The sequence below is a fragment of the Oncorhynchus keta genome, chromosome 10, assembly GCF_023373465.1.
Source record: "Oncorhynchus keta strain PuntledgeMale-10-30-2019 chromosome 10, Oket_V2, whole genome shotgun sequence".
Classification (NCBI taxonomy): Eukaryota; Metazoa; Chordata; class Actinopteri; order Salmoniformes; family Salmonidae; genus Oncorhynchus; species Oncorhynchus keta.
Genome location: NC_068430.1, coordinates 83,148,111 through 83,157,428, shown reverse-complemented (window position 1 = coordinate 83,157,428; position 9,318 = coordinate 83,148,111). Strand labels below are relative to the sequence as shown.

Below are 9,318 nucleotides of genomic sequence, written 5' to 3'. Positions count from 1 at the left end.
GACCCTGTTTATAAATCAGGTATCTGGTTTTCGTTAACGGCTGAACAGAACATGACGAGAGGAGGTGAGTGTGTTGTGCACCGCCATACAAGTTAATTTGCTGAGTTTCATTGAAATTGTTGACATATTGGCTTAGATGTGATGGTATAAAGATGTTTTATTTAACATTGATCAATTGAACCGGTGGCCACCAGCTTCTTATAGTTTTGCTACGGTGTACCTAATGAACACAACCCTGATTCTGATCCAACAAGTTGAGTACAACATTATTTAGATGATTGCGATACTAAAGTTGACTGTTATTATGACTGTTTGACATGTTATGACCTTTTGGTTCATAAATTGCAGGAGTAAAAAGCAGAGGCTCCTATCAAAGATATAACAGCTGCCATAGATGTCAAGGCTATTACCAAGTCAGCAGTTAAACTAGACAACTTCCCATTCAACACCTTCTATTCAACTCCATTCAACACCTTCTATTCAACACCTTCTATTCAACTCCTTCTATTCAACACCTTCACAGTCAGACAAGAACACTTCCCATTCAACTCCTTCTATTCAACTCATTCACAGTCAGACAAGAACACTTCCCATTTCCCCCATGATTTAAATCAGTCTTTCAATTGTGCGACTGGATGTGAAGGGTTTAACTTCTAAACAGTGATCCTTGGTGGGGTCATCTAGTGGATTAGACTGTCACTTGTCCTGACTCTTCCAAAAGGCTTGGCTAGGAAGAGTCCCCTGCTCCCCCAGAGACACTTGTGTTCCAACAGCTGCAGCTGAAGGGAGGGTGTGGGATTCCCAGTTTTATTGATGTTCTCTGTTATGGACTTTTCTTATATTGTCCTTGACTGGTTATTCCTACGATCTCTGTTGTGTTTACATTTTAAAGTCTAAAATATAGCTGTCCAAAAAGAAGCAGGTATTTGACTGGTCTGTTTAATGGACATATCAGTTATATGTCTGTTTCATATATGGTCATATCCTCTGGTGCACAGCTCAAATGGCAGATATATATGACCTGAGATATATTGCTGTGGAAGCTGGATGTATTTCTGATACACCCATTTCTGAACATGGCCATATTGGGATTGTAAATGATCTGTTGCTTTGGCACATTTCTTGTAACTTTGCCATGGACTGTAGGGGAGTTTCAAGAACAGCTCAGCAGGTATCATGAAGCAATCCCAGAGGGTCATAAAGCAATCCCAATTGACTTCAGGCTGCATGTATTTCTGACACACAGTTTCATATCATGGCCATGGTTGGAGGTCACTGAAGGGGGTAATAATTTGAAGAATTTGGACTAAAGATCTATGTAAAGATCAGTACAGCTTGCTGAAAACACAACAGCTCCCCATTTGATCCAAGTGTTTCTCCTTGTAAATGCATTAGATTCATATTACATTTAGTCCTCCACTGACTTCACACTGCATGCTGAAAGGTGAAGACCTCATACCTTTACTGTGGACCACAGAGAGATCTGATACAGGCCAGCACATTATTTTGACCTTATTAGTCAACCATAAGGTTCTCACATTGCTGACACCGTAATAGATTTATAGCAAGATATGTGACCTGGAAAATAAGATCTCAATTAACCGAGCCAAGACTGGTTGTTTTGTGGATCCATGCCACAAGCATCTGACCTTTCATGTCCAGATTTAGATTTTTACTGTCTGTGACATTTTAATGGATTGATTCATGTAGAAAGAAATGCTGACTTGAGCCAAGGCTCTGGGGTGTCTCAGCCAAGCTCCTGTCTGTAGTGATAAAACAACCTTGCAAGCATAGACTGATCGTTTAAAGCACCCTTAAAATGTATTGGATCAACAGTAACTATTTGATTCCCCCATGGGCCAATATGTACAAACAGTTTTATAATGACAGTTCACTCAACTGCTTAATGACATCTGGCAGTTAATACCAGAGGCCAGCAACTCTTGTCCTGGACAGCCCATCCACATGGTTTGCAGGCTCTTGTTCTGGACAGCCCATCCACATGGTTTGCAGGCTCTTGTTCCACCCCAAGCACTAACTCAAGCAGGCTCAGCTAAATCAACATGTTGTGAAGGGTCATCCCACTGGGCAAACCACATCATTTAAACGTGGATAATTGGATAAAATTTGATTGAGATGTTAATCAATGAGATTACAACCTATATTCGCCTACTCAAAAAGTCATAGTTGATAGTTGAATTTCTAATATGTGATCATTATGCTTAAAAGCATAACCAAATTCCAATTAAAAAATTATATCTGGTTTATGGTTTAATGTCACCCAAATGTCTATCACTGCACTTTCAATCAAAGTTCAAATTTGTTTTATTTCCCTGAGGGTAACTTCTGGCCAGAGCAAGTTTGGAGCTCATGCCGGGTGTACAGGACAGGTCATATATCATGCAAGATCTTTGCACATTAAAATAACTTAATCTCATAAACATTTAGTCTGCATGGTGCTAATGTTCTCTCCACCTACAAACATGGCAAGAAAATACCTTGTCTAATAACAGTGGCATCATTGCCAGAATTAGGCTGCTTTGGCAGATATATCAAACAATAAATATTGGCTGCAATGAAGATGAGAGCACAGTCCAAGAAATGAAAAGCCCTAGATGGGATCCTTCCAGATGGTCAGCTCCCTGCGCAGCTAGTGTATCCAGTAGCTCTCCCCCTTTGGGGCTTCTTGTGTCTCGTCCCGGGGAGACTGGGGTTGGTTGTTTGAATATATTTAAGGTTTGAATGTGTGAATTCTCTGAGCTTTCGTAGCATTAAGATAATCTTTAGAACCTTCTTACGATGTCTCTTTCGTAGCCAAGGTGTTTCCCAAAGCCTTTGTTAGTAACGTGTCTCTTAAAAACCAAATGGTCTAACGATGCAACGTTTTCTCGACGTGCTTGTTTGGGAAACACTTGGCTCGTGTTTGGCTCGTTGGCTCGAAAAATAACGATGCATTTGGTGCGATCATCGCAGTGTTTAAGTTACATCACAACTGGGAAACGAGGCCCTGGTCAATTCATGTGAGCACGACAAAACATTGATTTGAGGGGAATTTATGTTTTTTTGGTAAATGTTCGAACTATGAGAGAATCCATGAATTATGTTTGTTGAAAAGAAGAAAGGGAGAGCTATATTTCAAACCTATTTTCTTACTTCCTAGGTCAAGCCATGGGGGGTATACAGTATTGTATAGAGTATATTGCCAGTATACATTAAATGCCAAGATTAAAATGTCATATGCTTTTCTAAAAAGCATAAAATTCTGCATTTTGTTAGAAATATAGTTAATTCAAAGAAAGACTTGGCTATTGCTAAGATTCTGTTTGCTCTATTGCATCACTTCCTCTTACCAAAAGAATAACCCCATATTGTATGACATCATCAGTATTGTGTAATAATACTGCCCCTGCGATGGGGCTGGTTGTCACAAGTGGACAGAGTGTGTTTGATGACTCATAACTCCATGTTGGAATAATATATGAGGATAAAAAGGGTCCCCATTTCAACCTAAGACATTGGTTTCCTCATAAGATATTGTCACGTTGGTATGAAGGATCGGGATACAGGCGCAGGAATGCGTAATAGTTTTTTAAACACAATGATTCTACACGGGGTGAGACCCGTAACACACACACAATGATTCTACACGGGGCGAGACCCGTAACACACACACAATGATTCTACACGGGTGAGACCCGTAACACACACACAATGATTCTGCACGAGATGAGACCCGTAACACACACACAATGAATGATTCTACACAGGAACGAGACCTGTAACACACACACAATGATTCCACATGGGACGAGACCCGTAACACACACACAATGATACCACACGGGGCGAGACCAGTAACACACACACAATGATTCTACACAGGAACGAGACCTGTAACACACACACAATGATTCCACATGGGACGAGACCCGTAACACACACACAATGATACCACACGGAGCGAGACCTGTAACACACACAATGATTCTACACAGGAACGAGACCTGTAACACACACAATCATTCTACATGGGATGAGACCCGTAACACACACACACAATGATTCCACATGGGACAAGACACGTAATCATCTGCACAATCCACAATGGCACGAAAGCCAACACAACATAGCACAGGTACTCACACGCACCAACGGACATTGTGACAATAATTGACCGGACAATGGTGAACAAAGGGCACACTAATACTATTACAAATCACTGGGAATAGGAACCAGGTGTGTGTAATGACAGTTCCGGAGGGATCCGTGACAGATATACTGGTGATGAGAGATACACACCAGAGTAAAAAGTGACAACCAACCCCGGTCCCCCCTACTAATGTGCTGGGTGGACACAGCACCCCAAACATACAGGGTGTATTCAGGTGGTGAAAATGTAATGTAAATGTAAAGTAATCTGTTACTTTATTGTAACTATTCCCTATTAATTTTCTAACAGTTTTACTGAAGCCAGTCCAGCTGCTAAGTGGTTAACCTCAGAGTGTAATAAATGTTTGAGGCAGCTATATCGCTGTCAGCAATATGAGTGGATAAGATGATTGAAATACTGGTATGGTGTTATGTAAGTCATAAGAATCCTACTGGACCGTTTTAGCCAACTGAAATGTGAGACAAATAAAAGCGTCTCGAGAATCTTTTTAATAGATCATACTGTAGATAAATAACACATTAGATTTAACGGTTTTACAAGCTGTTATTTAAAGCCTGAATGTGTCCGTTCAAGCTTTAAAATATTCATTTAATGTGGTTCCACAGGGGTGATAAATCAAATTAAGCAAAGCACGAGGTAAAGGCCGACTCCGTCACAAGCATGAGGTGAGGAGACACTTCAGATGTGTTTACAAGCTAAACAATATAAATAACAGGTAAACATATATATAAAGTTGTTGATGAGGATTAATGCCACTAAAATGGAACTAAATCAAGTCAGATTAGATTTAATGGAAACTATTTTAGTTGTAGTGGGGCAACATGGACTTAGTCCATTACAGTATATGAGGTTCAGTAGAAGTAACTTGGACTCAGTCCATTACAGTATATGAGATTCAGTAGAAGTAACATTGGGATGAATCAAACTTTTGATACTCTCATTTATGTAAATTCAGCGAAATCCAATTCAGAGACAAATATGACATTAAAAAGTCATGTCATGGGAGTGTGGTGCTCCTGGAAGTGGGAGGGGCTAGTGAGACACAGACACACAGAAGTCTCTCATCCAATTCATTTCCTTTCCCAGAGTGGTCCATAATTAACTTTTGCCTGGTTGGCACTTCCAACCAGATATAAGGAGGCTGAGGCCCCAGCATCCATAAGTCAGATACCTTCTTCCTCTGTGGTAAGACCTCTCCACCTCCTTAGATTTGTATCTTTGTCTCATCTTTGCACTCAGCAACTGAGGCAGTAGCTAACTGCACTGTTTGAATTGAGTGCTGCATGTCTCTTAAGATTTTACAATATGCAATCAAGTGTAATCCAGTAAAAAGGGCTTTATAAATACATTTAATTAATTGATTGAGTGCGATTGGTTTAAAAAAAAAGTTAATGAGTTTTTCTTTACTTCAAATCTGTCAGTTCCTTTTATGTCCAAATGTTTTGCTCCTTCACTTGTTTGTAAATTAAGGGAGAGGTCTAGAATTTAACAGGGTTTTCAGGGGTATTTATTTCAATATATGACAATGTGTAGTAAAGTGAGATGCCACTAGGAAAATTAAAGTTGGCAGCTGCACCTGTAGTTGAATTTGATATGGTTTTAATTATATAGTTAAATGTTTTTTTGTAGACGTTTGGGCATTAAAATGGTAAGGCTTTCGACTTGTGCTTTTTCACAACACCTTACATTTCACAGGGTCCTCCAAGAAGTACACATTCATCTGTAGGAGGGGAAAAAGAAGGTGAGACATGGTTTGACTCTTCACATAAAAAGTGAGAGAATATTTGGTTCGAGATACCGCTCACCTCACTCTGTTGACTGGGGAGGAAGCACCACAGAGTCAATCATGTTTCTTGTTTCATCTCTTTCCTAGTTATCCGTCACCATGAGTACGGACGCTGAGATGCAAATCTACGGCAAGGCTGCCATATACCTCCGTAAGCCTGAGAGGGAAAGGATTGAGGCACAAACCGCACCCTTTGATTCAAAGAACTCATGCTATGTGACAGACAAGGCAGAGCTGTACCTTAAGGGTCTGATCACTGCCAGGGCCGACGGGAAGTGTACTGTAACAGTCACGAAACCTGACGGCACTAAGGATGTAAGTCTGATCTGAAAAGTATTCAAGTTCAAGTTTGTGTAATTACTCTGTTTCATGAAAAATCATCAAAACCATTTCAATAGACAATGTGTCATCAGTAACAACAGATAGGTTGAACATGTATTTAAATAGACCGGTTGCCATTTTATTAATTGTTCAGCAGTCTTATGGGGTAGAAACTGTTAAGGGCTTTCCTCTGACACCGCCTTTTATATTAGGTCCAGGATGGCAGGAAGCTTGGCCCCAGTGATGTACTGGGCCGTTATCTGTATGTAATCTATATTCCTGACTATTTCAGGAAGGAAAAGAGTTCAAAGAGGCAGACATCTTCGAGATGAACCCCCCTAAGTACGACAAGATTGAGGACATGGCCATGATGACCTACCTGAATGAAGCCTCTGTGTTGTATAACCTCAAAGAGCGTTATGCAGCATGGATGATCTATGTAAGAAACCTGCACATACAAACTCACACATACACGAACAAAATAAATTCACACATACAGCACATAAATGAACGGTAGAAACCAAAACATACTGTATCAATACAGTATACCAAAGTACACCCACATACTCACATAAATCCAGGTAAAAGTACATCTGACTTTAGTAATCCCCTAATTTAATTATGATTTATTCCAGACCTACTCTGGGCTCTTCTGTGCCACGGTGAACCCCTACAAGTGGCTCCCTGTGTACGACGCAGAAGTTGTCAACGCCTACAGAGGGAAGAAGAGGATGGAGGCTCCACCCCATATCTTCTCTGTCTCTGACAACGCCTTTCAGTTCATGATGATTGGTACGATCTCTCATGGATGGATGGAGGAATGCATGGTTGGATGGATGAATGGATGGAGGGATGAATGGTTGGTTGGATAGTTGGATGGATGTCCATTAAGTGCTCATGGATAGATGAACGGATGCATCAATGGAAATTAAAATATGCTTCAGAGAGGTATCCACTATTTTCTAGTCTAGGTAATAACAGTTTGCTGGGAATATCTGATTTCACTAACCTTGAATGGAAAATGTTCCAAATTGAAATTTGTGATGATGCTATGAATTAAATAATGTCCCCTGAATGTTGCTTGAGTATGATAAGCAATGTGTGTTTTGGTTCCAGATAAGGAGAACCAGTCCGTCCTGATTACGTAAGTTGTTTACTAAAATGTCACTTGAGAAAGTGTTTCTATTGTAATAAGTTGGGTCAGTTGGTGTGATGAAATACATGACATTATGAATGGATTAGAGCATCAGGCTCTGTGTAATAACGAGTCGATTAGAAGGATTATTTGTTAAAGACTTATGTCAGAACACAGGTTAACAGTGTATTTTTCTACGCTATTTCTTAGTAAAAGACAATCTGACACTCAAACATGTAACTAAAACCCCTCTTTCTCTGTCATATAAACCAGTGGAGAATCCGGTGCAGGAAAGACTGTCAACACCAAGCGTGTCATCCAGTACTTTGCCACCATTGCAGTGTCTGGGGCCAAGAAGGAAGCAGAACCAGGCAAAATGCAGGTAAGTTGTTCTTATGTTTGCCTTTTTAACACATTTCAGTTTGGTTGGTTGTGTAAACTGTTTTTCCAGTGGTGAATCCTCTTTCAAGCAATTGAGAAAAACAAACTTTACCAGCTTACCAGTTTTTGAGCAACTTATGTCTGTCTCAATCAGGGGTCTCTTGAGGATCAGATCATTGCAGCTAACCCTCTGCTGGAGTCTTACGGTAATGCCAAGACAGTGAGGAACGACAACTCGTCTCGCTTTGTAAGTATGAAGGGCATACTCTGGAAGTTACCTTATATTAGAACAATTTAATTCAGATGTTCCCTTCTATTATAGAGATATTAGATGTTAATTTTATCTCTGGTTTTGTTGCTGAAATCTTTTAATTCAAACTTCTAGTGTTTTTAACGTTTTAAAATGTGAATTTTTCTATTTAAAGTTTCAGACTTAATTCGCTGTAATATTATTGTTTTATCAACCCCTACAAAACAATGTTCATTATTTATAATCCATATTATAATTCACATTTACTGTTGCTGCAGGATTCTTTCCTATGCTGTAGCAAACTGGATCATACATCTTAAAACTGTATCAATCTGTCCAGCAAACTAACATTTACAGGGGTCTATCAAAGTAAAATGTTAAGATTAATCCATTGACCTATTTATAACCCCCATAATCCTCAACAGGGTAAATTCATCAGGATTCACTTCCAAGGTGGTAAACTGGCTAAAGCTGACATTGAAACATGTGAGTTGGTTTTGATTGTTTCTCAATGCTTTCCTAAATTCACACAGATTTTTTGGGAGATCAAATTGAAATGTATCTCATGTTCTCTTTCTTGCTCTCTCTCTCTCATTCTCGCTCTACTCTTCCTCTGTGTGTCATTCACTCTCTCTCTCTCAGACCTGCTGGAGAAGTCCAGAGTGACCTTCCAGCTGCCCGATGAGAGAGGCTACCACATCTTCTTCCAGATGATGACAGGCCACAAACCTGAGCTAGTTGGTAAGACAAAGTAGAGGTTCAGGGGAAATTATTCCCACCCCCATCAACGGAATCTAAAAAATATATTAATAATCCACAATATGAATAAAATTACATTAATATTACAATGATTACATCCAAGGCATCTAGACATGGGTCAGGTGTTTGGGAAATATCTATCAAGTAATGCACTGTGATCACACTAGTCTCAGTCTCCTCTTTTGATGCTATTTATTATATCTTACATGTATCCTTGAGTCCATCTTTTGAGTAAAGGAGGGAGAGATACTGTTTAATTTTTTGTATTTAACCTTTATTTAACTAGGCAAGTCAGTTAAGAATAAATTATTATTTAGAATGACAGCCTACCCAGGCCAAACACTAACCCCGGACGACGGTGGGCCAATTGTGTGCCGCCCTACGGGACTCCCAATCACGGCTGGTTGTGATAAAGCCTGGAATTGAGCCAGGGTCTGTAGTGACGCCTCTAGCACCGAGATGCAGTACCTTAAACCGCTGCGCCACTCAGGAGCCCCCCAAAAAACTGTAAAGGC

At 39.9% G+C, this 9,318-nt stretch overlaps 1 protein-coding gene across 36 annotated transcripts in view; it reads left to right on the top strand.

Moving 5' to 3' along the window:
* The window catches only part of LOC118383727 (myosin heavy chain, fast skeletal muscle-like), a 144,971-nt gene that overhangs the window by 78,631 nt on the left and 57,022 nt on the right, over positions 1-9,318 (top strand). The window contains exons 1-10 of one of the 36 annotated variants that reach the window (XR_008146080.1): positions 5,336-5,356; positions 5,867-5,912; positions 6,045-6,272; positions 6,571-6,717; positions 6,914-7,070; positions 7,395-7,422; positions 7,687-7,795; positions 7,949-8,041; positions 8,470-8,530; positions 8,687-8,785. The exons of 17 other annotated variants lie outside the window; for them this stretch is intronic. The gene's annotated coding sequence lies outside the window, so the exon portion shown is untranslated. Of the gene's footprint in view, positions 1-5,333; positions 5,357-5,860; positions 5,913-6,044; positions 6,273-6,570; positions 6,718-6,913; positions 7,071-7,394; positions 7,423-7,686; positions 7,796-7,948; positions 8,042-8,469; positions 8,531-8,686; positions 8,786-9,318 lie in introns of those variants that run through there. 18 more of the 36 variants (XR_008146100.1, XR_008146098.1, XR_008146079.1 and 15 more) reach the window with 18 other exon arrangements.